General features: G+C 39.8%; 1 protein-coding gene across 1 annotated transcript in view; it reads right to left on the bottom strand.

The window, feature by feature from the left end:
* CTXND1 (cortexin domain containing 1) overlaps positions 1–3,381 on the bottom strand; it is a 33,102-nt gene extending 29,721 nt beyond the window's left edge. The window contains exon 1 of the mRNA XM_031555326.1: positions 3,129–3,381. The gene's annotated coding sequence lies outside the window, so the exon portion shown is untranslated. The remainder of the gene's footprint in view (positions 1–3,128) is intronic.
* Between the last annotated feature and the right edge of the window lie 12,667 nt (positions 3,382–16,048).

Below are 16,048 nucleotides of genomic sequence, written 5' to 3'. Positions count from 1 at the left end.
GAAGCTCTAAGACATTTTTCTGTATAAACATGACAGCTCTACTAAGCGTGGTAGAAGAATTCTCTGCTCTTGTTCAAATGCAGTTAAGCTTATCCCTTTGAGAACATGCTGAATGTTGTATTTTTTAACTGAACGTTGTCTGCAATTGGTTTCTATTGCAACTATGACACACGTTTTGACTGTGCTTTGAAATTAGAGAACATGTTTATCCACCTTTGGGGCTGTGTGTGTGAGAGAGAGATTCAGTTTGGACATTAGGAAGAATTTCCTTCTGGAAAGAGTGGTGATGCATTGGAAGAGGCTGCCCAGGGAAGTGGTGGAGTCATCATCCCTGGAAGTGTTTAAGGAAAGGGTAGAGGTAGTACTCAGGGATATGGTTTAGTGGGCGCTATTGGTGGGAGGTGGGAGGTTGGACTATGTGACCTTAGAGGTCTTTTCCAATTTTAATGACTCTTTGATTCTCTAATGCAGCTCTGTACTGGAATTTTTGTGTCTGGTGCTCAAACGTCAAGATGGTGCAGTCAGATTTAGCACTGTGAAGAGCTGGCGATGTTCTACAAGATAAATAAGTGGTAGCACGACAGTGATATGAATTAAAGTAGTCTAAATGTTAGTTAAATTGGGTTGCAACTGATTACTGGCAGTGCAAGTTAAAATGACTAAACTTTCCTTTGTGTGCTTCTCTCTAAGATTGCAATGCAATAAAGGGAACTTGACTTATGAGGCAAGGCCCTTGCCAGAGCAATTTGAAAGGCGGGATGAAGTGAAAGCATTTGTTTGCTGATATACTTACTCCAGACTGTTGAGAAATTAGCTTTTGTATTTAATATTTTCCATTTAAATTTTGACATGAACAATGATATCTGGGAAATAATTTTAAGTTCCAGTTCAGGAAACACATTTTGATTAGAGATTCAGAATTGCATGAAGGCTGAAGGGTAGGTATAATCTTTCTTTTTCTTCTTGTGATTCTCATTATGAACCCAGCATCTTTCCAACATTATTTGCCTTTCCTTTGCTCCCAATTAATATCTTTTGTTTCTGGGAGAAAATCATTTGAAAGCAATGACATGTTCAATTACCACGATTAATTTACCTGAATGTGTCTGATGATAATGTTATCAAAACTGTGTGTTTCACATACATCCTGCTTACAGGTAGAATCTTGGCTATTTCCTCATGATAGAGAATCAATGTTAGGTTTATAAATCACGTTCAGAATTATCTTATAATAAATCCTCATATCTTCCAAATTTATTATTGGCTTCCCTGGGTATCTAGATGAAGAAAAGAGAGATGGATGAGACACACACTGATCATAAACCTGCTGCTGGAGAAAGCGCACAGATCGTGGGCTGAGGTCCTTGAATGAGAGCAGCTCTCACACCCACCAAGTGCTTGTGAACAAAAGGAACAGAACAAGAAACTGAGATAAGAGAGAAAGGGAAGAGGCGACCGGGTCAGATTCAGACACGATTCACCTGCCTTGTAGATCTGCCCATCTTCAAAGTTGTACAGCAAGTGGAGGGTGTTTGTTCATTGCCTTAATGATTTCACCCGATAGCACCTTACACCACAAAGGTTCTCTGAGGTAGAAAGGAGAAAATTATCTTGATGGCACTGTCAGGGAAAACGACCCTTATCAGCATTTGTCTCCTTCTCTCAAGGAGCGAAGTCTTTAAGACATAATTGTTGCATATGAGCAGAAAGCTGCGATAACGCAGAGCTGTAATTGCAGGGTATTTCTCAGTGCCTTTAGCTGTGCCGTGGGCTCAATGCTACACATCTATAGCAGCATTCCTGCAAAAAGTCTCAGCAGGCACTGAGCTTCAGCTGACTTATTTGAGAGAAGTATCCCTTTTAATCAAGTGATGTTTCAAATTTTGCACAAAACTAAAATGACGGAGATGTACCAATGAGGAAAATTTTTCTTCAGAATGTAAAAACTTCCTATATATTTCCCAGTAGTTTACAATGACGAAATAAGTGCTGCTTACAAAGAAAAAATTGAGTTGTGAAATTAAAGACTGCTTTCTTTAGTACCTTTTACAAGAGGCTGATGGCTACTTAACGATGACGTTTGACAGACCTGTAAGAAAAGAATACTTAACTTTTGGGATTTGTGTGTACTGCTGTCAAAAATAAAATTAGGATGTGTTACCTTGAGGAGATAAAGACGCCTGAAGCCAGAAATGGCAGTAATTCTCCTAACAGCAGTTAGTCTGAAGCTGGACTATCACAAGTCACTAAGAAAGCTGTATCAAGAAATCAGAGGAATGCACTTAATAACTGTCCCTAAATTAACAGATTGAAAGCTACACAAATCTGATTTAAAATCTGTACAGAGCTTCTTCCAAAGGCTGCAATTATTTCCCAAGCCCCTATTTTGCAAACACTTTCAAACTATGCAAAGACCCCATGTAGGAACCAAACTTTAAACTGTGCCTTCCCTATGCTATACATTGCAAAGAGAAAGCTGTGCTACTGCAGGTACAGAAACACAGCACTCGAATCCCAGGAAAGCCACAGCTCTGCTGTGATAAAGTATTGCTTATAAACATTTATCTGCAAAAAAATACTGAAACCAGAAATCAGACCACTCAAAATAGAAATGGGCTGCATCCGACAAAGTAAAATAAAAGGATTATTCTTCATCAATGCACTCACTCACATAGTTGCAATCCACAGCTTTTCATTACCCGTTGGCACAGTCCCTGTAAATCCAGCACTATATACAGACCGTAGTTTGCACCCAAGCATAGAATTATGCTCCATAGTGATAAAGAGCACACAAAGGTAGGCTGACATTAAGTTATTAAGCAACATCCCCGCTTAAACGCTTCAGACATGAGTACAGAGAAAAGGCACAAACCTAGCAGCACTAGTTCAGCACAGGACCGTTCAGCAAGCACTGCTCTGCAATACACACAACAATGCAAAATTATTCACTTAGTGTCACTGCTATCGGCTCAATTCCTTCGCTTGATTTAGAAACAACATAAAAATTCCTGCAGCTCCTGACACCGGTCCCGGACTGGAGGTTGTGTCTCAGGCAGCAAAAGCTGCAGGGCTTCAGCTTCTTAATAACCTCAGGAAGCGGTGCCTGCTGCAATATCAGAGTCACTTACTGCATTGCTTTTCAGCGGAGTGCAAGTGGCTGCTCTTCTCGGCCGCACATGGCTCTGCCAGCCGGAGGGGCTCTCTGTTCAGCACAATTCAGCTCCAAAGTCTCTGCGTGCAGAGGTAATTGCCTTTGCTCCGTGCTGGGCTTTTCTGGCTGCAGCGACTGCTCACCCTATCCATTGCCTCTGGTGGATGCTAAGTAAGCAATCCCCTGGGTCTTCATAAGGAAAGGATGAAGAGTCACAGCTCTCGAGAGCAGATAAGGTGTTCTGCTGAAAGCCACTGCTTCCATGGCATTTTAAAGGCGAAGGGGCTGGGGATGCCTTCCTTCACGTTGTTGCTGTTGTGATCTGTAACTCACAGTTGAATTTGCAGCTGAATGCTGTTTTTATGTTTCAGAAAGATTTGAGGTGATATTACAAATCTCATTTTAAAGGCTGAGGAATGAACTCTTTCAACCAAACTTAATCTTTTTTTTTTTTCCAGAACTATAAGGGAAGGGCAGGGGGGCTCCCAGCTTGAGAATGGAGCATTCCAGTCTCACTTACACAAGGGGCACGGCCAAAAAGTAGCACCCCAAAGCTTCATGAATTTACATGCTGGACTTAGCACAACTCCAGAGCTGCGTATCACCCTTGTCAAATGTCTGTAGGATGTCTGTCAGTGGGGGCTTGTTCTACAGCATGCTGATGTGATAGAAATAATGTGAGTAATAATAGAGGTAGGAAGAAGAGCCGCAGTACAGAATTTCTCATTAGGGATCACACAGTGAAATATTTGAAACATTAGAAAAGCTGTATGGAAACTGTACTCGTTTCCCTGCAACAGCTCAAGTGAGGTGTGGGTGAGTTTTCTCCACCTGGTTGCCCCCATATGTAACACAGCAATCATTAATTAGCATTTCTTACAACGAGACATGTAAGGTGTTCATCATCCCTCTAAGACTCCTGGGCAGATTTTCTGAGCCACTGCCAGAAGTGAAACCTCACGAGAACAGCAGCAGCTCCGCAGGGAGGGAGGAGGAGGCTCCAACTCTGCTTGTGACAGCCTTGAGAATTCCCAGAGGCTGATTATCCAGTTCAAGTGGCACTGGGAAATCCCATCCGCCACAGAAGTGAACCTAATGAACTTTGTAGGAATAATAATTGGTCTCTAGAAAAAGATCAGGGAAGGAGAGGTATGTTGAAAGTGCAAGTCACATTTTTTCCTTTGGGAAGTGTTTCACAGCTGGACTTCAGCTTTTTTTCCCCCTGAAATTACTGTATTAGTGCAGCTTTCTGTGACACCTCTCATTGTCATTAGCACTGTTGGCGTTGTTTGCAGGGCTGTACGTTTCTATCTGTAAAATTGCCAAAGATACTCAGTTTTCTGTCCTACAGATGTTGCTGGGAAGGTGATGGTTTGCACACTCCCAAAAATAACATCTTGGAGAGGGGAAGCCTACACATGGTATATACTGCTGTCAGCATCACTTGCTTTCTACAAAATGAGAAAACACTCCTGCAGTAAAAAAATGGGCCTTTATTTTCCTCTCTCTCAAGCTCACAGCTGTGGTTAAAACCAAATTTGTTGAGTCATGGAAAGTCAGAACCAACCAAGGTGCCTTGAATTTTCAGTACATTGTGATTATGTACTAGGTGCAGTAGTTAGTTAGTAGTAGTACTTAGTAGTAGCTTAGAATGCAGAGAGGAAACAGTCTCTGTTGCAAGGAGTACCCAGTAAAAGTGAGACTAAATGACTCAAGTGTGCTGCAAACAGGATTGCTAGGTGACAGCCCTATTGCTTAAAGATATTGCTTAAAGATCAGGAAAACCTCCCTGCGTTTGGAACCTGCCACATTGGCAGCAGAAACAACTCATGGTGAGCGCTCTCACTTTCGTAGGAACCCATAGAATGGCATTCACATTCACCACTTATTCTTCTCTCACCTTTTTGGAACATAATGATCCTTCTAGAAGGAGTCTAGTCATCTAGTCCTTCTAGTAATTAAATTGTGTGAGTTGGAAGGGACCCTTAAAGGCCATCTGGTCCAACTCCCCTGTAGTGAACAGGGACACCCAGAGATGATCAGGTGCTCAGAGCCCCATCCAGTCCATTTGCTCCCCTTGGCTGGGAGATGAGTTATAATGAATATCTTTGAAGCTTGAGTTGGGCTAAGAGAACAGAGCCAGCCCAGTAATTCCATGTGGCCCTTTTTAATATTTCTGCAGACCTCAGCAGTGGCCATGGGCAGATAAGTTGCTATTTTTAACAAATACAGAAATCTCCTGCTTTGGAGATACAGTGAAGACTGAAGGATTTCAGCGGATCATTTTCATCTGGTTTTCTGGGCTCATTGCCTCAGCTCAATAGCACAGCAAACTGCTATGCTAACACATCACTTTGCTTTCTCTTAGTTAGCGGTATTTTAAAGCCTGAAAACAAAAAGAACCAAGCAAATGATTTACTGGGGAGAGGCACGAAGGACAACATTTGCTTGAAGTCTTTAGGAGACATTCTAAATTTAAAAGCACAGTCAAAAGTAAAAGGAAAAGAAAAAAGGAAAAATTGAAAATAAGAACACCCCTTACATCCCATACCAAAGAAAACAAAACAAAAAAGCAACCAACCCAACTAAAAAAAAAAATCTAACAGAAAAGCCCAACACCAAAACAGTCTGTGTGGTCATTCCAATGAAAAATAAACACGTTATGAAATAACTATTATATCTAAGGAACAGACCAATAAATAGCCTGAAAGAGCTGAGCTGTCAGTCGGTTGTTGAACAGGGAGGTACCAGCACCTAAAAAGCAGTGTTGCACAAAATGATTTAACCGAAAAGCTTTTCCAAGCCAGATGGAGAGTATATCATATTTGCAAACTGTAATAAAAGAAAATTGAATTTTAACCTTCCTGCTAGGGAAATGTAAAGGCTTTAAAATTGACTCTGGCTATATAACATTGAAGAGAGTCAGATAGTGCAGAATGCCCATCTATGAGAAAAGTAAACTAGTTCATGTATGAATTTGTTTATCACAAACTTCTCTCTCTCTATATATAAATACATATATGTATATCATAAATATGTTGATATTTATATAGTAGCAAAATAGTTGTGCCAAGAACAGACTCCATAAAATAAAAGAATTTTATAAAGCTTGCTTTATAACACGTTTGTTGTGGTGCCTGAAGAGCCCCAGCAATTGTCTGGGGTAACCTGTTGTGGGTAATCTACAAAGAGGTCATGGCCACAACTATAAGCTGGAGGTTGATGCTGACAGGAAAGTCATTCTGTCCCTCCCATTTCTGGTGGAGAATAGAAAAAACGGAGAGGAAGAGACTGAGCAAAGTCTGCTCAGGTCATTTTGAATCTTCAAGGAATTCAGACGATGTGGATAACCTCTATCTCCTTCTGAACAGTTGAGTAAAAGATCATCTTTTTCCTTATTCAAATAATGTATTTCCAATTTGAAATCTTGTTTTGCTTCGTCATCTTTCAGCTTGTTTTGCAGTCTTCCGTTATGATCAATGGAAACAGCACTCAAAGAAGGACTTCATTGCTACACATCATCTTATGGTGGCAGCTAGTGGAAAACTGGCCTGATATTTTGTCCCAGAAGAAAAGTGGTTTTGAAAAACTGGGTATTCCCATTTTAAGAGAGAGGATGCTACTACTTGGTTTGATGTGTGAGATTAGACTTGCATATGCATTAATCAAACTGTTATCACTGTTAAACTGTGTTTGAATGCATGGGGTGCATTTTCAATCATAACTATATTATTACAAAACAATTTAACCTTATCTCTGTGAAGAATTCTTACGTTTTCAACAAAAGCATATGACTGGAAACTAAAATGCAAATTTTAGGAATTTGCTTTTAATGCATATATGGTAACTGTTGAGTCATGGCCTGAACCACTGATTGAGCACCTGGGGAAAGGACTGGTCAGCCCTCGGAGCACAGGTGAAGGTAATTCTGCTGTGTGACTGGAAGGGGTGCAGCCTGGTTGCATCTCTCTTAGATCTCACTTCAGGGCTGATTGCCATTGGGGAAGGATCTCTGGTTGGAGATCTCTCCCTTGTGGGGTTTTCCTTATGAGCCTAGATGTTCGGAGATGGGTGAGCATTTTTCCTTTGTAACACCTTTCCATCATGCTAGAACCTTTGTCATTATACCTCCTGTATCATTGTTCCACTGCACTGATCTTTCTGGTTGTTACAATACACAACTTCAGTTACTTCAGTTAAATTTTCCTGAATAGGTCTACATAGGAAGACCTGTGAAAGTGAATGTGCAGGAGCCATGCCTGCCCCACCTAGAAGGGTATTCTCAAGTCTTTCTCAGATTGATTTCAGCCTGTTTCATTGGAGGTGCTACAGCTTGTGGAGATGAGCAAAAGGAACTGAGCATTCAGTCACTGAATAATCTTATTTGAATTAGAGATCTGCTTTCTAATTTTATGGGGATATTAATGGGGTTATCTTAATTAGCTTTTTTTCATAAATTAGCAGATTGCATATTGTTCTGTGTTCTGTTTCAATTTTGTTTGTTTTTTTTTTTTTACTCTCAATGATATTCTGATCGACTTGCTACAAAGCACATTGTACATATTATACAGTCTGTATATTTTCTTCCATAATGTTTTCACTGAGTTCAACTTTTACTCTTTTAACCCTTGTGAAATCATTCTCAAGTCAATAATGAGGGGAAAATGTTTCTGGAAAAATCCAAGCATTTCCCCGGTAAAACTGAGACAAGAACCAGGGAACTTGAATTTGGTGTAGTTTCAGGTGTTTAAGACCATTTTTACAAAAATTGCCTGAAAATCCATAAAAAGCAGCACCAGCCCTAATGAGCCCTCAGTTTGGCAAAGACATCTGCTTTGGGAGGATGTGTGCTATGGACATGTGGGAAGCCACGGTTTTGTGTTTCAGCATGGGGGAAAGAAGAGCACAGAGTGTTACTGAGGAAAGAGGATGATGTGAACAGAAAGGTATGCAGACAGCCCTGATTGTCTGAGATCAGAGGATGCCTTTTCTCCAAGCACATTTTGAATGTGGATTTTGCTGTTGTGTTTTTTGGGGGAATTGATTTTGAAATCTGGAGCCTTGCATATTTCATTCGGTTCTAAGGAATTTTTGACTTTGAGACCAGAGATAATCATAGCCTGGAAAACAGTTTAAGTGGATCTGTTCTGGTTTTGGCAGTATGAAGATGAGAACTTGAGGTGGCCACGGCAAAAGAGAAGAGCTACTCAGAGGCCTGAAGAGCATCAGATGAGAATGACACTTGAGAACAGATTAGTTTAGCTTCCACTTGGATATGCTAAAGGAAGAAGTAGAATAATAGATTAATTAAGGTTGGAAAAAAACAGTTCACCTAGTCCAATTATCAGCACACCCCCACGGTGCTCACTGACCACATCCCTCAGTGTCACATCCCCACGGCTCTTGAGCACCTCCAAGGATGGTGACCTCGCCACCTCCCTGGGCAGCAGGACCACTATTTTGGAGAAGAAGTTTTTCCTAATATCCAACCTGAAATTAATGTGAGGCCTGGAGGCACTGAACAAATCACAACCACAACCATCACATACTGGGCATGCATTGCCACATACTATTTCCAGTGTGGATGAGTTATAGGACAAAGTTAAGGCAAGTGTCTGCTCTCTCATTGCTATTCATTATGGTTATTTATTGCACTGCAATGAGACATAATTTGAACAAAGTTAATTTTTCCCTATCGAACTTCTTTTGGTATTGAAAATTCAGAGGTATAGGTCAATATATTTTTACATAGCCCATTCCTAAAATCATGCAAGGGACCAAAGCAGAATGATTTTTCTGAGAAATATTTCCTTTCTCCTCTGTCTTTGGAAAATTTTATGATCTGATGAGATCCTTTCTGCACATCTTTATTCTTATTCTCTTAAAGTTCACGTCAAACATCCAATATTCTGGGTCAAAAGAAGCACAGTAACAGAGAAAGCAATCTGGCTGTAAATGAAGGATTTCAAATAAAATGAGGCCTTTATGCAGCCAGATTCTCCAGCAAACAGAAAGACAAATGCGGTGCCCCTCTGCCAGTGCTGCCCATTACTGTTCTTCTGACCTAATCTAGAGGAGCTGGGATGAGAGAGGATTCAATTCTTTGGGTCCGTAATTCTCTTCAAGGCTGGCTGACATTGATAATACTGGTTTAATGCAAGCAGTGCATTAAAGAATGTAGGAATAAATGTTAAAAAGTAACTCCGTAGTAGCCTCGTGTTCTCCACAAAAGAACTGGATAGCTTTTTGTCTTTATGTTTTCAGTGTGATAGAGTAGAGAGCTAAATGGGCCCTTCTGCAAGCAAAACCCTCTTGTTGTTTTGCAGAAACTGATGTGCTAATGGAAGTGCTAGTGGAAAAGAAGTAAAATGACTGGTTCATTTTGTGATTGCTCTGGGAAGGTTTGTGACCCTAGGATTTACTTTAAGGAAAGATTCTTCTGTTCATTTCAGATGGCCCTCAAAGCAGACACCATCTATTAGAACTTGTTTCAACGCATGAATTTTGGCTTATCAGCTTATGTCTGGGTATATCAAGTGGCAAATGTTGGATGTAGATCTGTTTTTTAATGCATTATAAAAGCAGCAACTGCAAACGTATGTAAAAAGATATGTAGCAAAAACAAAGCTGAATTGAGAAACAACTATATTAGATTTTCTTAATATATGGAGAAAATCTCAAAAATAGATCATTACAGGATAGATCACAAGAGCTGTGTGTCATACATTACCCCAGGGTCCCTTCAAAACCCTCCCACTGTGTGTATGTATCCCTTGGAACAGCATGCAGGTAAAATATGTATGATATGTGGAATGTGGAAGTCATAGGTTGAGGAATAACAGCTATGAACGAGTTCATTCATCTGTGCATAATTTTCAGATTATGTTGTTGTTACTCAGTATCACAAGATGTTTCTGACTGAAACCAAAATGAAAATATGGACTTGGAACATGAATTAATTCATCATGCCAAGTGGAAGATTTTCCTTCTAGGGAGCAAATGACATCTTTCTGCCATGCATGCTATGGAGTTTCTATGAGGGAGGACAGCATCTTGCTGTAGTTCAGAGAACTGCAGGAAAAAATGTCTTAAAAGAACAAACCTTTCAGTCTTTTCTATTGCCGAAGGAAATACATAGAGGCCTGTTGGGTTAAAAGTGATCTGAAGGCATTTCTGAAAAAGAACCGAAAGTCAAGTTGCTGTTCTGTTTATCTTAGCATGAAGAAAGGTAGTAGTTAAGAAAAGGTTAGAAATGTCTGAGAGAAGATGTGATTCTCTTTTGTACAAATAAAACTCTGTATTGCATGAGTAGTTGTGGAAATTAGCCACATAAATTGCTGTCTTTTGGAAAACATTCCTCTTCTGTCTCCATTCAAACTTACTTTCAAAGAATTCTTCTCACTGGGAAAATGACGTGTTTTTATTCCTTGCCTTTAGGAGGAAGGGGAGAAGTGAGTTCTGCCCAAACACACCTGCCCTCTGCATGCATGACAATGAGACCTCAAGTCAGATTTCCTTTGCTGAAAGGACAGCAAGTAATGACCTTAAGTTGTGCCAGGGAAAGTTCAGGTTGGATATAAGGAAAAGTATTTTCTCAGAAAGAGTGGTGACCCAGGCTGCCCAGGGAGGTGGTGGAGTCACCATCCCTGGAGGTGCTCAAGAACCGTGGGGATGTGGCAGTGGGCATGGTGGGGGTGGGTTGGAGTTGGACTAACGGATCTCAGTGGCCTTTTGCAACCTTAATGATTCTATGATGCAAAAAAGCATACCTGGGATTCAAATTGGGAAATTTGCAACCCCAAACTCATTGGGTATTCTGGTGAGGAACAGCAGTTAAGCTGGGAACTGTCCTGGAGTTAGTGAGCCAGAAGGTGATGGCCTTAGGGAGGTTCACATTTTTGTTTTGCTGTCCCAGTGCTTTTCTTTCAATAGGGTAACTTCTGGCTATATCAAAGCAGCACTTATATGCAGTATTTTTTCATTAGACAAAATCATTTCCTCGGTTTATCTTCTGCAATTTCCAATGGGTGCTGTAAAGCAGCATGCCAAGCCAGATTTAGATAAGAATTATCATCTCTGAGGTCTTCCACCTGATGTGCTTGGTCAGATGGTATTTAAATTGCATCTGCAGGCTGATTATTCTGCCACACCACAAACCTCACCATGGTTCTGAGTTCAGGCTGCACAAATAGAACTGTTACACTGCTTTTCTATCTATTAGGTATTGGTTTGTGCTGTGTGTGCTTCATTCAGTATGAATTACCAGCTCACATCAGAACTATAGTTGAGGGAAGACCAGAGATACCTCTACATCTTGATTTACCAACTACATTTATATTGTCCTTATACAACATTGTAGCCTTAAAATTAAAAGACAAGAAAGGGAAAGACTGCACTCAGTTGAGGAGTTTTCTGAGAGATACAACTGGCATGTTAGAATTTCATTCATTGCATGGACTCAGCTAAAGATTCAAGGAAAGTTTCAGTTACCATTTCCAATAAAATCAGCTCAATTTAGTGATAAAATAAATCAGCCTCAGGCTGATTTACTTTATAACTAGCAACAGTTCCACCTGAGACTTCCATTTCTTTGTGATGGAGCAGTCAGATGTTCTAAATAGATCAGGAACAATTTTTCTGTAAACAAAATTTGCTCCATTATAATATCTGTGATTCGATCTTCTATGCTCAGTGTATATGAGCAATGAGAATGAAATGCTTTTCCTTGAAAGAGAGAATAAAAACCTAACAATGTCATTTTTTATTTTCCAAAGAGAAGGATTTAATCATACCATATGCAGGTTTGTTCTGCTGCAAGCATCTTTTTAAATCAGAATAACCTCAGTTTCTCAGCTGTTTAAGAAAAAAGCTCTGCTCCAGTAAATTTGAGCTCAATTATAACACTTTATTGCAGCAAACAAAATGCTTCATTCCCTAGAGGAGAATAACATTAAGAATGATGAATTGTTTGCTGCTTTATGACCAAGGACCTGTGAAGGGTCCAGTGCTGAACAAATTTCTTAGGTTTTGCTCATGTGAGGGTTATTTTTACCTTATTAAAATAGTTTTTAAATCCCTGCCACAAATTGAAGGCCCAGAAAAATACTCCCTCTAGACCTCAGCCTCGTTATTGTAATACAGTGAGTTTTAGGGTTTTGAGTTTTCAATGTTTTAGTAACCTGCAGCTTCTTTTCATGTTAAAAAAAAAAAATAAAAAAGAGGATTTGTATTTATTTAACACTGCTAGGGTTTGTAACATAATGAAAATGCAAAAAACAATCTGAATTCTATCTCAGTTTTGTTTGTGCCTATCTGTAAGGAAGTAACCACTGCAGTGTGACTGATGGAGATTTTCACAGGAAACCCTTTGCCGACTTTCTTATTCACTGTTCAGCTAAGAGAGGAATAGAGGTTGTGCTGAGCTCTTCTGAGAAGCCTTACACAACTTTCACTTCTTCATGCTATTCTGACCGTGCTGATGGCTGTTTTCATCATGTGCTGAGGAAACAATTGTGAATTCCTTGCGATGAGTCCCACTGTCTAGGAGAAGCTAAAAACATAGGACAGACTTCTTGAGGCCATCCCAAAATCCGCATCCTACTCCAAGAGTGGCTCAATAGAAAGCCTTCAAAGGTTGGATGAGGAGAGCTCTTCCCTGCCATAGGGACTGTCTTTGCACTCACCCACTCACCCTTCAGTGGATTAACACTGACATTCTTCTTGGATGGAATGTGATCTTCAGAAGCTCATGACTGCAATACATGGCTATTTATAAATACCAGAGAGTTGAATAGTTATCCTGCGTTGCAAAGGAACATTTTCTAATTCTGTAGTGATAGTACTTTTTATATAACAGTTGGATGTTTTGTCTGGGTGGGTTTGGCAATGACTCCGACAGTTTTATATGGTACCAAAAAGCCTCTCAGTTTGCTACTCCACTTCTTTTTATTCTATTTTGATGCTGAATTAGAAGAAAACTGTTCAGCCTTGCACTGAGTGAAAATAGAGTACTGGGTGTTAATAAAAGAAGTTTATTCTGTTAATACAAGGAGCCAGCTTGCTTGAGGAAGGCCTCCTTACATTCTCCCCTCATCGCTTTTGTTGTGTTGCACACCACATCAGCAGTGACTAAGGGCAGAAGTATCAGAACACACAAAAGATTGAATTGTTACATAGATCTGATGGGTTGATAGCTCAGTAGTAGAACTAGATGATCTCAGTGGTCTCTTCCAACCTTAATGATTCTATGATCAGGATAAAGTTAATGACAGCAGTTGTAGCAGACCTGTCTTCTCCTTTATTCCCACTGCAGCTTTTTGTAACACGGTATTAGGGCTGTTCACCACATAACAGCTGTCTGTACATTCCAGTTACTAAACAGACATATTTGCTGAGTTATGTTTTCCCAAAAAAGTTGGAAATGGATTTTCAGGTTCTTTTTCCTCTTTCAGGTACTTATGCTTGCCTCCTGAGACTTGAAGTGTTTCTTATTTTAATAGGAAATAGTGGTAGTAGGGAATTAGGTGAAGAAGTTGGGTGAAGTATTTTGTGTTTTCAGTGCATTGCTTTACCCTCTAAGAGAGTATTTCAAGCAGTCTTGAAAATTATTTTCCACCTTGTGACAGAAGTGATCTCTTGGATTTGGTTTCCCCCACTTTTTAAAAAGGAATCTGAAAAAAAAGTAAGAATCCTCAGACTTTCATGGAAGAATATTCTTGGTATAAATTGGGTTGCAAAAAGAAACAGTATGGAAACAGTATTGGATTTTCCTTTTGTAGGGAGAAGGAAAGGTGGAAAGCCAGAAAGTGTTAAACAAAGGGAAAATGCGAACTTACTAAGTGCGAAAGCTCTGTTTGCTGCATTTTTATTTGAAAGATACCTACTTATACCTCAAGTGAAGACTTGCCTACACGTCGCCCCTTTATTCATATGAATTACGGAAAGCAGAGAAAGCCTACAAAAGAAAGCAAATTCAAGAGTCAGAGAGCCTGCAGGACTAAAGCCTTTTACATCAAGGATCTAACCAGTGAATCTGGGAATTATTTGCATAATGTTCTAGATAGCTGATCTTAGCTGCTGTGGTTTGGAGAACCAGGGGAATTTATATTGCTTTCATGAGGAGTCTATATGCTTCAGTCTGTGCATGTGAAGATTATTTACAGAGTTAAGTCCAAGAAAGCTGTTTAGTCTGGGGGTAGACGGAAACCAATGGGCAACAAAACAGTGGTCTAGACATGATACCTGGGGTAAACAACTTCAAGGGAGTTAAAATAACAATAACTCAATAATTGGTTGGGAAAACGCTCTTTTCCAGGCCCCGGGCAGTTACACAGCTGGCTTGCCAAGTCTGAGAGCCCAGAGATCAAAAAGAATGTGAATCTTAAAAGGGCCTTGTTGGAACAAGAAAGGAAGGAGTGGGCTGTGAGCAGCTGTCAGGGGATGAGAGGAAGAGTCTGAAAAAGGAAGGGAATGCAGCTGAGACCAAAGATGGAGATAACTGAACACTCTGGAAAAATGTAGGCTGAAAATGCTGCACAGTGCTTATTTCAGCAGCAGGTGGAAGTAAATCCTAGCGCACCTAGGAATATCGTAACTAGAAATATCTGATCACTGTAAAGACTTGCACTGATACCAAAGCTTTTGATGGGGTTCGATCGTTAGTGAGCAAGAAAGAGAATGAAATCTAAAACTGGATTTGGAACCTGAAATTCCCTTTTCATCTCAGATTCAGCTTTTTTTGGTTCTAATATTTCCCTGAATTAGTCCAACAGTTCTTTCTGTGCAGTGGAGAAAATTACTGTCAGCTATACTCAGAGGGATCTGTAAAGTGCTGTTATCAAGTGAAGACCGTACTACAGTTACGGTGCAGTGCAGTTGTAGGGTAAGGACGCTTTTTTCAGAGGGAGTTGGTTCTTGGAGACGCCCAGGCAAGAAAGCAAAGCTGTCTACTACTTACTTGAAAAGAATCTAAAACCTATGGTGAACTAAATCGAGCAGTTGGTTGTTTTTCTGGTGGTGCATTGTTTGTACATTTAATAAAGAAATAAATTAAGGTCAACAGAAGGAAGCCTCTGGTTTCTTCTGAATGGCAATGAAATATTTGGTAACTAAAGGACATCCATGCTCTCATCCCATGCCTTAGTCTCACAAATACATGCCACTTAGTATTTAGCAGTATTCTTTTAGCATATTTTCATTAGAATTAAGATAAGGTATCAGACCAACAAATGATTTGAATAACTGAAAGTGACAAAGGCACAGGTTCTTAGCCGGCTCAGGCATCTTTGTAGCACTGTCACTTTAATATGCCTGACTTAATATTCCCAGCAGTAACTACCAGCTCTAACTCCTTGTCTGTTCTTTGTTCATTTTATTTCTTTTCTGTTGCCATAGCTGTATAAACTCAAATTTTAAGAAAAAATCCACACAATTTAGGGATTTCTGATCTTTTCTGTCTTCATTACAAAATGTTTTCTGTTTCCTTCTGTCATTTCCTTTGTACTGCAGATCAGATCAGATAGGTGTGTTTTAGATATCTCAGCTACCTGAAATGAATACAAAAGCATGAAACATGCAGGTTATGAGGATAGTAGGGAAGAGCTGGTCCTAGATGATACTCTTGTGCTGAAAGCTTAACAGAAATAAAAGCACTAACAACAGATCTATAAGGACAGATTTGTATGAACAGACAAATACAGGAAAATAAGTAGCAAAGCTGAGAAAAATATCATGGATTTGCCTAAAGAGGAAACTTGGTCTTTTGTAGTTGCTGATATAAAAGCCACACAGAACTGCGAGCTATGGATAGGGAGACTTTCAGGGAGTGCTGTGATCCTACCTGGATCAATAATTCAAACAGTTCAAATGGAAAGGGGAGGGGGAAAAAAAACTAAATAA

Source organism: Meleagris gallopavo, chromosome 12 (assembly GCF_000146605.3).
Source record: "Meleagris gallopavo isolate NT-WF06-2002-E0010 breed Aviagen turkey brand Nicholas breeding stock chromosome 12, Turkey_5.1, whole genome shotgun sequence".
Lineage (NCBI taxonomy): Eukaryota > Metazoa > Chordata > Aves > Galliformes > Phasianidae > Meleagris > Meleagris gallopavo.
This window is presented reverse-complemented; position numbering and strand designations above follow the sequence as displayed.